This window comes from Oncorhynchus gorbuscha, linkage group LG07 (genome assembly GCF_021184085.1).
Source record: "Oncorhynchus gorbuscha isolate QuinsamMale2020 ecotype Even-year linkage group LG07, OgorEven_v1.0, whole genome shotgun sequence".
Taxonomy (NCBI): Eukaryota; Metazoa; Chordata; class Actinopteri; order Salmoniformes; family Salmonidae; genus Oncorhynchus; species Oncorhynchus gorbuscha.
The window spans coordinates 53,379,555-53,397,229 of NC_060179.1; the positions used below are offsets into that span (position 1 = coordinate 53,379,555).

Consider the following 17,675-nt stretch of genomic DNA (forward strand, 5'->3'; position numbering starts at 1 on the left):
CTTGAAAAGTTTAAAGATGGATAGATAAGCACCGCATGGGCACAGAACAGTTGGCTCCCTTCAGCCCTATGACTCCCACTGGTCACATTGTCAGGTTGAGGGCAGCAGCAGCAGACACGCAGCCTGGCTGGAGTCATGATTTTATCGACCAATGACTTATTACATGCCCAAGTGTCTGCTTTTCAGAGAGCATTTAAAAGCATGCTTTTCCAGACTGTCTGACTCAACAGCGTTCTGTACACACATACACACACTAGAGTCAACCAGAGACGTGAAACGAGTTCCCTTTTTAAAACCAGATCCTTTTACTTCAGGGTTCAAGGTTAGAATTGTTAAGACATTTTTTTTTACTTTGCGCATCACTTTCAGAGTTCAATCAACATATCAGCGGATGTGGTTCGCTCACGAAAAACCCAATGTATTGAGTGGCTGTGATTGAACATCCTGTCTACTAGACATTTACAAAAATGCACTAAAGCCACAAAACAGAAATCTACCTAAATGAGCCTAATTATTGGCAACATAGAACTATATATGACCTACTACACTGTCTGGCCGCAATAAGCAATCTATCACAGAAGTCTTATCCTTAGATCTTAGCCTAATAGTCATGCACAAGCTATCTATAAGTGGCTCTCACCCCCAGGGCAAAGGGCCCTCTAGTACAGAGGGAGAAGGTCACCCAGGGAGCACAAGCAGAGTTTTAAAATTATTTTTTTTAAATGTAAAAAATGTCACCAGGTTCACTTCAGCAGCACCCTTCTAGTCTGTAACTGAGGAGGACGGGAGAACACACACACAAACACCACTCCCTTAAACCACAAACCACGATGGCCACAATGACTCGACGCAACAGTACAGAGGATGGGCCCTGGTCAAAAAGGAGTGCAGAAAACAGGGAACAGGATGCCATCTGGGGCTTAACCCAGGTCTTTGTTCAATAAATAGATCAAAAAGACCTCTTCATCATCCTCTGCATTGTAACAGAGTCATTGTGTCTAACGTGAATGCCAGGTTATTTTAGGGAACCTTTCTTTCTGGGACTGTGTGACAATGTGGGATTGTGAAGTGCCTCTGATGATCAGGGCTCCCGAGTGGAGCATCGGTCTAAGGAACTCCAATCTCAGTGATTGAGGCATCACTACAGACCCTGGCTCGATTCGAGGCTGTATCACAACCGGCCGTGATTGGGAGTCCCATAGGGTGGGTTAGGCCGTCATTCTAAATAAGAATTTGTTCTCGATTGACCTGCCTTGTTAATATAAAGTTATATATATAAGTTAATATATATATATATATATATATATATATATATATATATATATTATTATATATATACTCTTGCTTGTGCGTGACGGTTTTTCTATGAACGTTACAGCCGCGGAAATGTTTGTAATGACCTGTCAAACACACCCGGTAACCGCTGAAATGGGCTCAATGGAATACAAATGGAAGCTGCTATAGACCACCAAGTGCTAACAGTAAGTATCTGGATAACGTATGAAATGCTTGATAATGAATGTGCTATCAGAGAGGTATATTTTCTGGGTGATTTAAAATATTGACTGGCTTTCATCAAGCTGCCCACTCAAGAAAAAACTTCAAACTGTAACCAGTGCCTGCAACCTGGTTCAGGTTATCAGTCAACCTACCAGGGTAGTTACAAACAGCACAGGAATGAAAATCACCAACTGAAAAGGCTCAAGCCACAGACAGAGCTAGGTCTAACAGAGGAAGATCGTCATATGAGAATGATAAGACACCCAGCTGCTATCCAGACGAGGAAGAGCCTGATAATGACGCCAGGAAAGACTTACTCTAACCAATCTCAGTAAACAAAAAGGGGCCTTAGCAGCTCTACGTCCTAGATGACGTACCACAGATCCACACAGGCCCGCTAGATGTACCGTTGTCCCACTAGAACTCCATATGGCTTCAGACTTCAGTGCGACTACTGCTGAAGCTGTGACTTTTGAGAAATCGTCTTTATCCGTCATTCAATAAGAGCAGGAAACACGGATAGGGTTCCACTTGCTGCATCAGCTCATTAGTCTGCTTTCAGTGGAAATGAGGCTATAATGTGAATCTTTCCCCTCTGAATTCTCAAGGCTGTCGTCTTGTCGATTACAAACGTGAACACTGGTTTGTCGAGTTAGAGAAGCATTACCTCGCCTGTCCTTTTTCCTTCAGAAATAGAAACGTGACTGTGTGGCAAACTCTGGGAAAACAAGTCTGACTGACCACCTCAGTTCAGAGATGTTGGTTTGACTTTAAAAAAGGTTATGAATGATGGATGTCTTGTCCCAGTCACACTCCCCAGTTGGCCAGACTGTCTGGGAGAATGGGCTCCCAGCATGAGGAGGAGGAAAACAGGTGCTTTAATATTTGATGATGGAGCTCGTCTGTCGGGCTGGGCCCCGCCCAGGCTGAGCAGAATTGGCCAGGGAGAGGTAATCTGACTAGTCGGGCTGACAGGATCATAAGCAGTGGGTTGTAAGGATGTAAAGCCAGGCTACCGATGGCCCTGCCCTGATGTATTAGGGGTCGACAGACGTAGCCTAGGCCTGCGTGCACGTCGTGTCCATCCAAGCAGCCACCGATATGAATCTGTAACGTTGGTTAGCCGATTAAAAACACAGCGTAGGCAAGTCCTCAGCGTTCTGTATACCCCTCTCCGTCACCCTACATCCTTTGAGGAAGAGAATTCATCATGCTCTAATTCACGGCAGTGACGTAAATGTAACAGAAATCCCCTCCCTTAGGAGGAATTGTACAGTGTACAATTTGTATAATCATTTTTTTTTTGAAAGGATGGGGTTAATGACGACAATATGGTCTATAAATTGATGCTAGACTTGATCTTTGAACTGATATGGTACGGTCATGGTGTAAAGACAGCCTTTTCCAAGCCATTTGATTATTGATGATGTTGACCGTACGGCTAAACAATGAAAGAAAGCAAGGCCTTTTACAGTAAACGGAACTTGAGTCCAGGCCACCGCTGAGGCAAGCACAGATGGTTGTGTGGCTGGTCTGAGGAGCAGATGGTAAGAACCCCAGGCTGTGTCCGGCCAGCCGGCAGACAAGTGACCAGTGAGCCAGGTTCTGAGGTCAGTGGTGTGTATCTTTCACCTCTAATAGGGCTGGGGGGAGTCTGAATCCATACTACAGCTAGCAGCTCTAGATGGCAGAATGATGCTTCTACCTTTGAGGTTGACAAAGCAAAATGCATCAATATAATCAACAGTAAATATAACAAGCACAGAATGAAATTACATCCTCATCTATTGATCAATAGCATAACACAGCAAACAGAAATTAAGTTATTGATCCACACATTGACCTGCTCATGATGCCTGCTGTTCCTAGTTTCTCATGGCCAATTGGCCAAAGCCATTAAGTGGTAGAAGAGTCCAGTTATGCGCACCATGAATTAAACATTCAACAACTGGAGTGGGATACAGCTAAGCCCTTGTTGCATAACATTGTTTGTTTATTGTGTCTGAGAGAAGGAAAATGGTCATTGTCCCAAGAAAACGTTTCTTTGAGTCTGAAGTCACAGCACAATGAAGACGTAACCAGGCTACTGTTGATCGCCTAGACAGTTTAGCACCAGTAAAAATGCCAAGGGGGACGAATACTTTCACAAGCCACTGTAATTGTCACTTAGGACCTGTACAGAGAGCCCCGATCCAGACAAACTGAATGCTCTTTCTTGTTAGACACATCATGAACCCACACACACACAGATGCACGCATGTCACATGCACAAACAGCCACCCACTAATTCCAATCTAATGAGATCATTCATCGCTTCCATTGGAACAGAACCACAAGTAACAGGACACTAAGCATCTAAAATGGACTACAAAATATATATATATATATATTTTTTGAAATAACAATACAAAATAAATAAATTAAATAGATATATATTTTTTATTATTATTTTTCTTTAACGGTAGGAGTCTATAGCTTAGCCATTGATCTCCAAATGGCACTCATATTCCTTTACTACCCACAGCTTCTCTGTAGGCAAAAGAACAGCTGGACAAAGTCCCTCGTGTTGGGGTTGTGTTCACTCGGCTCGGCACTCTAGCTTTAGCGCATGAACTTCCCTTCACTGGACACAGACAAAGGAGGCCATTCTCTCAGCCGCCACTCAAGGGCTCTCACTACAGTTCCACAACAGCGATATGTTTAACGTTTGCTGCGAGACATGTGCCGCTGCACTTTTCCGAGAATGGTGTGCCAAACTAAGAATGTGTTAGGTGGTAGACTACTCGTGTGTTCAAATCGTGTGTTCTTGTTGAGAGATTCATTTAGATCAGCCTGCCTGTGAAACAATGACACAACATATACAAATAGACAATGACTTCATTCTGTGGAGATGACTAACATGTACAGAACAATGAATAATGTCTCGAGAAAGGGATTTATTTCAGTTGGGTCTACTGTATGCATTCCAGTGCCTCAGACAGGTGTCAATAATGTGGGTGAAACGAGAAAGGCGATACGCTGAATTACGGAGGCAGCGAATATTGGGGTTTAAGCCAGGCAGGGTTGTAATTGATTGTAATCAATGGGCAGGCCCGCCTAAGTGTTTTTTCTGGTCGTCTATGTCCAAACAGTGTAAACAAATATAATTTTCCGAATAAAAGAACCCTTTAAAATGTAAACTTAAACGATTAAAACCACATATAAAGTATGAAGACAAAATAATGGACCTATAAAACTTATAATATATTTTGAGAACTAACCATCACCAAAATAAAAGCTTGACAGTTCAAAAACAATTAAGTTAGGACTATTAATTTTGCTATTATGTTTGAGAAAAATAATACAGCATTTATCCATGGCATTTAAACTGCAACATGTCCTCTCAGCTACATGGCAAAGTGTATAATTGCAGGAAATAAGCTTTAAAACTGCAAAACTAAATATGTGTGGAACTGCAAGAACGTAGCTTTGAAATGCTAAAACATCTCTACAGGGCCAAGATAGGTGGTTGGCGGGGCATTTCAGCGGCACCTAAGCCCCTTTTTGATCCATTAAAAACCCTGCCAGGGCCCAACCAGGGTTAAGCCAAGGACAACGAGTTACCGTGGAATATCACTACTAGCATCATCCCAGCCCCAACTCACACTTAGCTTCCACCATCTTCCGTACTCTTTCACAGCACCATACTAACTAGTAGACACTACCCACAAAACCCATGCCCTCACTGAATAGCGGTACAGCTGCCCGTGCCCGTAAACAAACGCATGACAATGCACTCATCCAGTGTTCACACAATACACAAGGCTCTAGAGCACCAGCTGGGACAACAGACAGAGGACAACTAAAAAGACACAGTCAAAAGAGTTAGAGAGAGCTCAGGTACAAGTTCATGAACCCTTAACATAGAAACACCAGCTTAAAAGATGACAACATCTCTGACTCTACTAAATAATGATAGAACAAGGTGTCTCATAATATGAGTGTGAGCATTCCCATTATCCCTCCTATTTTATCAGATTGTGACTCAGCTTATGAGGTTCACACCTCAGATAAACACACAGGTGCAACACAGTCATGAATGGACCCTGATCTGTGAGTGTTGTGAAAAACAAGGCAATACATACTCTTCCCATACCCCAGGCTACTGATAAGACATTTAGGGCAATGTTACAGTGCATTCGGAAAGTATTCAGATTCCTTGACGTTTTCCACATTGTTACGTTACAGCCTTATTCTAAAATCGATACATTTATTTTTTTCCTCAATCTACACAGAATTCCCCATAATGACAAAACAAAACCAGGTTTTTAGAAAGTTGGGCAAATGTATTAAAAAAACAGAAATACCTTATTTACTTAAGTATTCAGACACTTCGCTATGTGACTAAAAATGAAGCTCAGGTTCATCCTGTTTCCATTGATCATCCTTGAGATGTTTCTCCAACTTGGTTGGATTCCACCTGTTGTAAGTTTAATTGATCGGACATGATTTGAAAAAGGCACACACTTGTCTATATAAGGTCTAACAGTTGAAAGTGTATGTTAGAGCGAAAACCAAGCAACAAGGTTGAAGGAATTGTCCGTAGAGCTGAGACAGGATTGTGTTGAGGCACAGATATGGGGAAGGGTACCAAAAACATTATACAGCATTGAAAGTCCCCAAGAACACAGTGGCCTACCAGCCAAACTGAGCAAACGATGGAATTGAAAACCCGATGGCCTCTCTGACAGAGCTCCACAGTCGCTCTGTGGAGATGGGAGTTAACTAAAGGTTTTATACAAAAGATTTACAAAAAGATTGAGAACCTTCTAGAAGAACAACCATCTCTACAGCACTCCACCAATTAGGCCTTTATGGTAGCCACTCCCTAGTAAAAGGCACAGGACTCCGCTTGGAGCTTGCCAAAAGACACCTAAAGGACTCTCAAACCATGAAAAACAAGACTCTCTGGTCTGATGAAACCAAGATTGAACTCTTTGGCCTGAATGTCAAGCGTCACATCTGGAGGAAACCTGGTACCATCCCTACTGTGAAGCATGGTGGTAGCAGCATCATGCTGTGGGGATGTTTTTCAGTTGCAGGGACTGGGAGACTAGTCGGGAATCAGGATAAGACAAAGATGAACGGTGCAAAGTACAGAGATATCCTTGATAAACTGCTCCTGAGCGCTCAGGACTTTAGACTGGGGTGAAGTTTCACCTTCCAACAGGACAACGACCCTAAGCACACAGCCAAGACAAGGCAGGAGCGGCTTCAGGACAGGTCTCTGAATGTCCTTGAGTAGCCCAGCCAGAGCCCGGACTTGAACCAGATCCAACATCTCTGGAGAGAACTGAGAATATCTGTGCAGCGACGCAGCCCATCCAACCTGGCAGTGCTTGAGAGGTTCTGCAGAGAAGAATGGGAGAAATTCCCCAAACGCAGGTGTGCCAAGCTTGTAGCGTCATACCCCTGAAGACTTGAGGCTGTACTGTAATCGCTGCCAAAGGTTCTTCAACAAGGTAATGAGTAAAGGGTCTGAAAACTTATGTAAATGTGATTATTTTTTTAGCAAACATTTCTAAAAACCTGTTTTTGCTTTTAATCCATTTTAGAATAAGACTAAGGTTACAAAACGTGGAAGAAGTCACTCCGCCATTTCCTGGTTGCAAAAATTTGAATAGTTCACCTAATTTCAGTTTGTGACAAAACAATCTAGAGTACAGAATCATTGTATTATCTAAACCACTGAGAAATATATTTTCCATAACCAAAAATATTGTATTTTCAGCTGGTGTACAAAACTGAAAGTAAAATCCTCAAAAGATGAAACTTAAGGAGAGCATAGAAATACTGCATAGAACAGATTGTAAGTCGCTCTGGATAAGAGCGTCTGCTAAATGACTTAAATGTAAATGTAAATGTAATCTACCGCTTCACAGATTTTTCTCAATGAGAATGACAGACCTATAACACATTTCTGTGAATTTGGTAAGGTGCCCAAAAAGTTACATATGGCAGCTTAAAAAAATAATAGCAAACAAGTCACTGGCCAAACTGCTGAGGGGGCATTTCCTCTGATCACAGCTGGGTAGGTAATATGCCAGGCTGTGTTTCTCAGAGAGACAGCCCTCCCTAGCTACAGGAGGCCATGCAGAGTTGGCAGCACACAGAGACTGCCAAACCCCAGCAAGAACAGACACCCGGGCCATTAATTATCTATGGTTATCAGATAGGCTAGGCTGGTCCACAGGGAAGAGCCTGGAGGAGAGAAGAGACAGAATGGGGAGTGCCAGGCCAGGGGGCAGGGAGGGAAGGCCTGCCCTTTGTGTTCTTCTTTCCCTGCTCCAGGACCTCATGCTGCCATTCTTTAACCAAATCACAAACAAAACCAGAGGACAAATATGAATGCTATTTTCAAGAGGATTAGCCTAACCTGCTCTCCAAGTAGAGCTGCTGGAGAAGAGCTGAGAGCATTTAAGCTCATGTACTAATCCAGCTTCAACGATTCTGGGCAAGATATACAGTGGGATGTCCAGTTGTTCATCAGGCTCGTGTCCACTCTCTCAACTCTGGTGGGGCATTTTAAAGCAGAATCAGCACTGGCTAATTGTTAATCTTGTTAATGAGCACTGGGGGAGCTTTAATCCCTTCCTCTGAGTGATTAAGAGAGACACCAGAGAGCGCAGAGTTCAGGAGCTTATGCAAGAGGGTGCAACACTATAGAATTTTCACATTGAAACAGCCTATATATCATGTTCAACAGACATTCTTTCTTTGTCCTGGAGAATAAGCAAGCATTCATGTGAACTCTAGCCCTAATACATTAGCATTAGGGCTGACCCCATTTAGTCCACTGGTTGATTGTTTGATCGGTAGGCTCTTGGTCAACCAAGATTTCTTGTTGTTGAGCAGTGGCAAATATATTTTAAATTGTCATGAGGCACCTGCCTGATTCACGCCTGTCTCAGTGGATCCATCAGTGGATCCATTAAGGAGGCCACGGTGATGGCACACCAGTAGTACATTTACCGTTAATTCCCATCATTTCTAAATCTACAATGTTTGTCTGGTTACGGTCATTTCTGTTAATGCAATCAATATATTATTATCACAGTTTTACCGTTGAAATTGTAGGAGTGGACACGTTGTTTGCAGGGCGCACAACCTAGGCTACACTCGTGAGTATTACATTTGTCAATTTATTCATCGTCTTGTGCTCCTGTCAAGCTTGAGTAACGACACACACCTCATTACGCATAGAAGTAGGCCTAGGCTACCAGGCCTGCATGAAATGTACTGTAGGCCTAGAAAATGTTCCCATTTGGAGATCTGATAACATTTCTGATGGTCTTAACTCACCATCACTATAGCTTCTAAAACGACATGTTTTCAACAGTCGGTTTTCACATACATACAAGAAGCATGTCTAAATGGCCTGGCTCACCCTCCACTCAGTATTTTTGTTAAACAGACCCAAACATATGGCAGCAGATCCACAAGGTCTACCATGAGAGGTGACTACCTTAAGGAAAGGCACATTTAGTAAATCCGTTTTCTCTGTGAGAGCTTCCCATGTCTGGAATACACTGCCATCAGACACACATAACTGCACCACATATCACACTTTCACAAAATGCTTGAAGACATGGCTAAAGGTCAATCAGATTTGTAAACATGGTCCCTTAGCTGTGTGTTGCCGCTTTCCATGTTATCTGTAGCTTGTGAGGTGTGGAAACACTTTGTTGCTTTTATGAATTTTGTCTTGCTGCTTTTTGTTCTATGTTGCTATGTCTGTATGCTACGTCTTGCTTGTCCTATGTCTTGCTTATCCTATGTTGCCATTGTCTATATTGTAATTGTTTTTAATAACCTGCCCAGGGACTGCAGTTGAAAATTAGCCGGCTGGCTAAAACCGACACTTTTACTGAAACGTTGATTAATGTGCACTGTCACTGTAAAAAAATAAAATAAACTCAACTCAATACATTGACAATTACAATAGTTCCTCAATGTAGCCTATTTCGAGAAAGATAAAAAATAAATATCGGGGGGAATGTCATGCTCTGATCCGGTGGAAACATAACGTAGGACAACCTGATTACTTCTTATCCCTTGCACAAACAGCCTACAGCTGTGTCTGTCTGTCCAGAGTTCACTGGCACAGGAAACAGAGGGTCCAGAATATTTTATAGAATGTTGCAAGTTAGCTAGCACCAGCTTCAGGACAGACCAAGCTAGCACCAGCTTCAGGACAGACCAAGTTAATACAATGTTTCAAGTTCCTTGAAGACAGGCCATGCGTTGCCAATGTGATTTCTAAGATATATATACACAGTTGAAGTCGGAACATACACCTTCGCCAAATACATTTAAACTCAGTTTTTCACAATTCCTGACATTTAATCCTAGTAAAAATTCCCTGTCTTAGGTCAATTAGGATCACCACTATTTTAAGAATGTGAAAGGTCAGAATAATAGAAGAGAGAATGATTTATTTCAGCTTTTATTTCTTTCACCACATTCCCATTGGGTCAGAAGTTTACATACACTCAATTAGTATTTGATAACATTGTCTTTACATTGTTTAACTTGGGTCAGACATTTCACATAGCCTTCCACAAGCTTACCACAATAAGTTGTGTGAATTTTGGCCCATTCCTCCTGACAGAGCTGGTGTAACTGAGTCAGGTTTGTAGGCCTCCTTGCTTGCACACACTTTTTCCAGTTTGCCCACAACTTTTCTATAGGATTGAGGTCATGGCTTTGTGATGGCCACTCCAAAACCTTGACTTTGCTGTCCTTAAGCCATTTTGCAACAACGTTGGAAGTATCCTTGGGGTTCATTGTCCATTTGGAAGACCCATTTTCGACCAAGGTTTAACTGCCTGACTGATGTCTTGAGATGTTGCTTCAATATATCCACATAGTTTCCCACCTCATAATGCCATCTATTTTGTGAAGTGCACCAGTTCCTCCTGCAGCCCCACAAAATGTTGCTGTCACCCCGTGCTTCACGGTTGGGATGGTGTTCCTCGGCTTGCAAGCCTGCCCCTTTTTCCTCCAAAGACAACGATGGTCATTATGGCCAAACAGTTCTATTTTTGTCCTCTGGTCTGATGAAACATTTCTCCAAAAAGTACAATCTTTGTCTCCATGTGCAGTTGCAAACTGTAGTCTGGCTTTTTTTTATGGCTGTTTTGGAGCAGTGGCTTCTTCCTTGCTGAGCGGCCTTTCAAGTTATGTCGATATAGGACTTGTTTTACTGTGGATATAGATACTTTTGTACCCGTTTCCTCCAGCATCTTCACAAGGTCCTTTGCTGTGGTTCTGGGATTGATTTGCACTTTTCGCATCTCTAAGAGACAGAACACGTCTCCTTCCTGAGTGGTATGACGGCTGCGTGGTCCCATGGTGTTTATACTTGCATACTATTGTTTGTACAAATGAACGTGGTACCTTCAGGCATTTGGAAATTGGATGAACCAGACTTGTGGAGGTCTATCATTTTTTTTCTGAGGTCTTGATTTCTTTTGATTGTCCCATGATGTCAAGCAAAGAGGCACTGAGTTTGAAGGTAGGCCTTGAAATACATCCACAGGTACACCTCCAATTGACTCAAATTATGTCAATTAGCCTATCAGATGCTTCTAAAGCCATGACATTATTTTCTGGAATTTTCCAAGCTGTTTAAAGGCACAATCAACTTAGTGTATGTAAACTTCTGACCCACTGGAATTGTGATAGTGAATTTTAAGTTAAATAATCTGTCTGTAAACAATTGTTGGAAAAATGACTTGTGTCATGCACACAGTAGATGTCCTAACAGACTTGCCAAAACTATAGTTTGTTAACAATAAATTTGTGGAGTGGTTGAAAAACTAGTTTTAATGACTCCAACCTAAGTGTATGTAAACTTCCGACTTCAACTGTAGATATATATATATATATATATATATATATATATATATATTTTTTTTTTTAATCAGGACATTTTCTACCTGCAGGCTGCAATGTTTTAATTTGTTGGCTTTATGTATGTAGGCTATTTTTACATAGTTGGCAATGACAATAGTAGTTACGTTTAGATATAATTTTGATTAACCACATGAGATTGACTGACTTATGAAGACTTTATTATAAATTAAATGAAACTTCCACGAAAATGTGCATATGAAAATCACAACTGGCTTGCAGATCAGTCGAAATGGAACGATAACTTGTCACTCCAAATGGAGAAGGTTGCCGACCGCTGGTGTGGACTATTCCCAGCAACTTCAGGAGCTTAACGGCAGAATCTGCGAAGGCCAGCAGGCAACGGGAGGAGGGAACAGATTTTTTTCTTCTGGTTAGACAATATTGATCTGGCTCCCTCTTTTTACGTCATTTATAAATCACAGTGCTTAATAAAAAAGCATCAGACATGCTCAAAGGCCTACATACGGTTCATTTTATTCAAACATAGTGTGTCTATACATGAAGAAAACAAAGTTGAACATTTACACCAATGGATTGGTTGAAAGAACGTCGACAAAATAGTTTTGGGGGGGGTCAGGGACAGCCCTAATTAGCCTACACATATTAAGTCTACAGCGTTCAGAGAGTTTCACCATTCTTAACACAACCCAGATATCCCAACATAGATACACCTCAACCTCAGAGGAAAGAAAACACCATGGCTAAACTATTTAACAGCTAGGACGGTAGTATAGCCGACTGTAAAGGGCGACTGTAAATCATGCACAAACAAATGACACGCATACATGTCAGAAACACTGACAAACATTGTAATAACCTAACATCAAGAGAACACCAACGAGTCAACATACCTAAACTTGACTGACAAATATCCAACAACTTAGGATACAGTAGCCTAACTAGGACAGGCTTGAGGGCTAATGGTTCTCTGCGTCAGTGCATGCAGATATCCCTCGTCTGTATTCTGTGCTCTGGCATGCAAGTCTACCGGGAGACTCACATTACCCCCAGGCTGCGTGGCTCCACTGGGGCTCACTGACCTCCATAACGCCATGCAAGTCCTTCCATCTCCCTCTGTAATGGTTGAATTTATCATGAGTGAGAATGTTCCTCTGGGAATCAAGGCTCTTCATGTCTTTTTAACCATTATGGAGCCAAATCCATACATTAAATCCAACATTGTGTTTCGCTGCATAGACCTTGACACAGTGTGCAGTGTGGCTGTCCTCTTATGACCACCACACAGACAATTAAATCCAACCGGTCAGAGACTGTGGGGGATTTTACAATGATAAGGCCACAACAATCACACTACCATCAGTCAGTGTTTTACAAGTTGCAGTTAGACTCACTTCCAATTCAAATATGCAAGGCATGCTGGTTTAGAGAGGAATGTGGAGGTAAAACAAGGGATTCTTTACCTCTGGGCCAATGTGGCTGGAGCCTTTAAGCCAATGACTGTATAGATGAATGGACAAAGCCATCACATGACACCATTCCTTCCTATGCCAAGATTCAATAATGCATTGACGCCAAATTAAGTGGGTTAAGATGACGTTTCATGGAGACGTAACATGCGCAGTTTGAGCTACTCCAGGAAGTGACGTTGCAGGCTAGCTCAGCTTTGCCTTCTTTCAACCAGCTTCATGAGGTAGTTACCTGGAATGCATTTCAATTAACAGGTGTGCCTTATTAAGTTAATTTGTGAAATGTATTTTCTTCTTAATGTGTTTTTGCAAGTCAGTTGTGTTGTGACAAGGTAGGGGTGTTAAACAGAAGATGGCCCTATTTGGTAAAAGACCAAGTCCATACTATAGCAAGAACAGCACAAATAAGCAAAGAGAAACGACAGTCCATTACTTTAAAGACATGAAGGTCAGCCAATCTGGAAAATTTTAAATGACTGAATGTTTCTTCAAGTGCAGTCGCAAAACCATCAGGCACTGTGAAACTGGCTCTCATGAGGTCCGCCAAAGGAAAGGAAGCCCCAGAGTTACCTCTGCTGCAGAGGATAAGTTCAGTAGAGATAACTGCACCTCAGATTGCAGCGCAAATAAATGCTTCAGAGTTCAAGTAACAGACACATCTCAACATCAACTGTTCAGAGAAGACTGCATGAATCAGGCCTTCATGGTCAAATTACTACAAAGAAACCACTACTAAAAGACACCAATAAGAAGAAGACACTTGCTTGAGCCAAGAAAGACAAGCAATGGACTTTAGACCAGTGGAAATCTGTCCTTTGGTCTGATGAGTAAAAATTTGCGATTTTTGGTTCCCACCGCCGTGTCTTTGTGAGATGCAGAGTAGGTGAACAGATGATCGCTGCATGTGTGGTTCCCAACGTGAAGCATGGAAGTGGCGTGATGGTGCTATGCTGGTGACACGGTCAGTGATTTATTTCGAATTCAAGGCACACTTAACCAGCACAGCATTCTGCAGCGATACGCCTTCCCATCTGGTTTACGCTTAGTGGGACTATCATTTGTTTTTCCAACAGGACAATGACCCAACACACCTCCAGTCTGTGTAAGGGCTATTTAACCAAGAAGGAGAGTGATTGAGTGTTGCATCAGACGACCTGGCCTCCACAATCCCCCGACCTCAACCCAATTGAGATGGTTTGGGATGAGTTGGACAGCAGAGTGAAGGAAAAGCAGCCAACAAGTGCTCAGCATATGTGGGAACTCATTCAAGACTGATGGAAAGGCATTCCTCATGAAGCTGGTTGAGAGAATGCCAAGAGTGTGCAAAGCTTTCATCAAGGCAAAAGGTGGCTACTTTGAAAAATCTCAAATATGAAACACTTCATTGGTTACAACATGATTCCATATGTTATTTCATAGTTTATGTCTTCACTATTATTCTAAAATATAGAAAATAGTCTAAATAAAGAAAAACCCTTGAAAGAGTGTGTGTCCTAACTTTTGACTGGTAATGTATATCCAAACTGATACATCATGAAATGCTGCTAGTTTTTTTAGCAATCGTTCTATCTATTCTGTGTAACAGTTGGTATAAATGAGAGAATTCGGTGTACAACGCAATTTCTCATCCCTGGATTGAGGTACGTTTTCCGAGCCATATCTCACGCTGGCTCCGTAGGGTCTTAACCATGATGACGTTCTGACCCCAGTGCAGCTCAGTATAAACTAGCCCTTGATAATGACTCTCAGTTCCATTACATGACACATAAGTGTCATTGGATGAAGGCATCTTCTGTACAGGGTATTTTGTTAAGCGCCCCCAACTCTTGGTCTGAACATTAACACGCCGCATCACTTGCGGTACGGTTTTGGAAGCATAAGGACCTTCTCTTTCATATCAGCAAGAAATAATTTTCAAAAAACAAATATGGTTAAATTGATACACACCTTTACAGAGTTAGTGTTCCCACCCGACCATATTTCCATGTTACAGCACTTGTTCACGGAAAACAGACGGAAGACAGTCAGAAATAGTGTGCAACTGCAGCAATTTGGAGCATTCTAGCATCTGCAGGAACACCCCTCCACAAGTATCCAATTGGTTCGTTCATGAACACCCCACCCCCTGAGAAAATGTTCATGCTTGTGCGACACTTTTATACATTTCAAAAGGGAAATAAAAGTTATGAGTTTTCCCACCGGTAGACAATGTCCTTTGTTCCAGCCTGCCGAACACTTCCCTTCACCTTCGTAACCAAAACTGGAGAAAAACAACAGCGCCGACAGTACAGCGGGATGAAGCTACACTGTGTGATAGCTAGCTATCACATGGTGTCACCTCTGCCTCCCGCCTGCTGTGTACCGGAGAAAAATATGCCCGACAGGCAGGGGCAAAAGGACACTGCCTACCGCTAGGTACTTCGGTACACAGCAGGTCCGTACAATTTTCCTTATTTTAGAGCCCCAAAAACATAATAATTCCAGATCAACTGTAAGGTCAATACCATTGTAAAGCACAATTTCTCACCTTTCCAACAGAATCAATTACATGACCTAAACGCTGCCCATTTCTGCATAATTCAAGCAGGCAATGAGCCCCGTCGGGTCTTTTTAAAAATGGCGGATGGGGAAGCGAAACTAATGAGTGATAGTGAGAAGGAGAGATGTTGTGTGGGAAAATTGCTGTTTTTCACTCGATCTGTCCAACTTATTACCTTATCGCCTCTAAAATGTAAATAAAACACTATAAAGAGTTTATATAATGTGTCATTACATACCTATTTGAAGGTTTGTGTCGAATTTGAAACGGGTTTTTGGGGCGGTGCTAAAGTGAACTTAGAAGTAAACAGCGGCTTTGAGAATGATGGTCGCATACAATGATGACGGAAAAAATGACTAGGTTCCCCCCCTTACCCCCGTCACTGTCTATTACTTGTTTTTAAAGGATGAGATAAGTGCTACACCTGGAGGAGAGAGACTGTAAGATAGAAATAGTTGCTTTATGCGTGCTGTACGTTACGACATGACACGTCGAGATGTAACGGAGGGTCAGTTCTCAACTTTCCTCCAATACTATAGAGCCATTACCATGTCGATCAACGCTTAAATAGAAACCTAGTTCACACCCCCGATTTTGACGTCAACACAGTCGCTACAGTCCCATTAGTTTTCTTTGTAGCCTCGTTTGAATGTTGCGATTGCGCACATTTGTACGGAATGGGGTGGAGTTTACCATAGCTGGCTAAGCTAGCACAGTGTCCTTTGCGCCCGCCTACCGAACACCTGCCCTCGCCGTCATTAACAGAACTGTGGAAAAACAGTGCCCAATAGGAAGGGCGAAGGACACTCTACCGGTGTGTACTAGCTATAGCTAGCTACCGTTGTCCTGTGGGGTTTATCGCCAGTTGTCATCGAACGTTATAGTGCATTACTGCCATCTACTGTACTGGAGTCAGCTTTTAAAAAAGGACCAATAGAAGAAAATATGCAGGAACACCCCAAATGACGGGCTGCAGTTGCACCCTTCTCTTTGCTAATTAGCCATCTGCGTCGCTTTACACCTATGTGTAAATGGTAGATGGACGCCACAAAGTGTAGTCACTGATATATACTTTTGTCTGCAACGGTTAATTTAAAAATTGCAGTTATGAAATTATTTTTTGATATTAAAGTAGAGGGATTTGTTTCTAGAACCGTACCGCAATTGAGAATCGATTCATGTTCAGATTGACCGTTTTGGCTTTCGGAACAACGTTAGACCATTATTGGGCTACGTGTAAACAAGCGTAACGGTGAGGGTCTGAATCTGCTGGCTAATGACTCAGAGTACTGTAAATTAGGCACTGCTGTAACTCAGCTGCTGGATCAGGCCTGAGAAGGGATAGTTAATGTCATAACAAGACAGGACTTCCACTGAACAACTGACACACACAGGTGACTCAAACTCGTACTTACCTATTGAAACAGACGACGCATCAGCTTGCGCTACAGCAAATTCATGAATTGAAAAGTGAAGAGGCAAGATGATTGAATATGAAGTGCTGGTCCAATTGCTAACGCTGGCTAGTAAAGTTAGCCTCACTAGCAAGTTCAAGGCAGTAGTCTGGCTAGCTCGCTAAATTATTAATGTTCAGTTAAATAGCCTTACACTGCTTGCTGAACGAAGCCCATCCATTAAATATGAAAACTTACGAGCATATTATATGACTGAGAAAGTCTAATCCACATTTGCTAGCTAACTAACGTTAAGAGTGCTTTCTCTGAAGCAGGGTTTTTGTTTTAATGGTCCACCAATTCATCCAGATTTTCTCGTCGCCTCCCTTCTGGTGTTCATTTCCATGTCTTGTCAAATAAATATTGTAAGGAAAAACGTTTGTTTCCGCTTGTTTAGTAGCTAGCTAGCTGAAGGGCTCCTTGTGGCGTTCAGTGTTGCTAAGCTCGGCGCTGTCAAGACTGTGCACTCGGTCGCTCACTCGAATCTCTGAATCATCCACACGCTCACCGCTTCAAGCACAGCTGACCCCGACGTCAGAAATATAAACATACCCTCCCCTTAACCCCAACATTTGAATTTTATGTCAACCTGAGAAACAGCACACTTTTCTTGCTAGCATTTCTGTGATACTGATGATTCACAGTGAAATAATTAACTTACCATTTATCAAATGTCATTGAATAAAAGTATTTCTGCCAGACCACCAGGTGGCAATATAATATTTTTTTAATCAATAAAGGCTTTATTTGAATGTATTTATTGAACAGATCAAGTTACCAGTTTTGCAACAGCAACAC

General features: G+C 42.1%; 1 protein-coding gene across 5 annotated transcripts in view; it reads right to left on the reverse strand.

The window, feature by feature from the left end:
• The window catches only part of LOC124040009 (serine-rich coiled-coil domain-containing protein 2-like), an 88,697-nt gene extending 71,304 nt beyond the window's left edge, over positions 1–17,393 (reverse strand). For 2 of the 5 annotated variants that reach the window (XM_046356701.1, XM_046356700.1), the window contains exon 1: positions 16,839–17,392. The gene's annotated coding sequence lies outside the window, so the exon portion shown is untranslated. Of the gene's footprint in view, positions 1–16,838 lie in introns of all 5 variants that reach the window. The other 3 variants (XM_046356705.1, XM_046356703.1, XM_046356702.1) reach the window with 2 other exon arrangements.
• Positions 17,394–17,675: the final 282 nt, after the last annotated feature.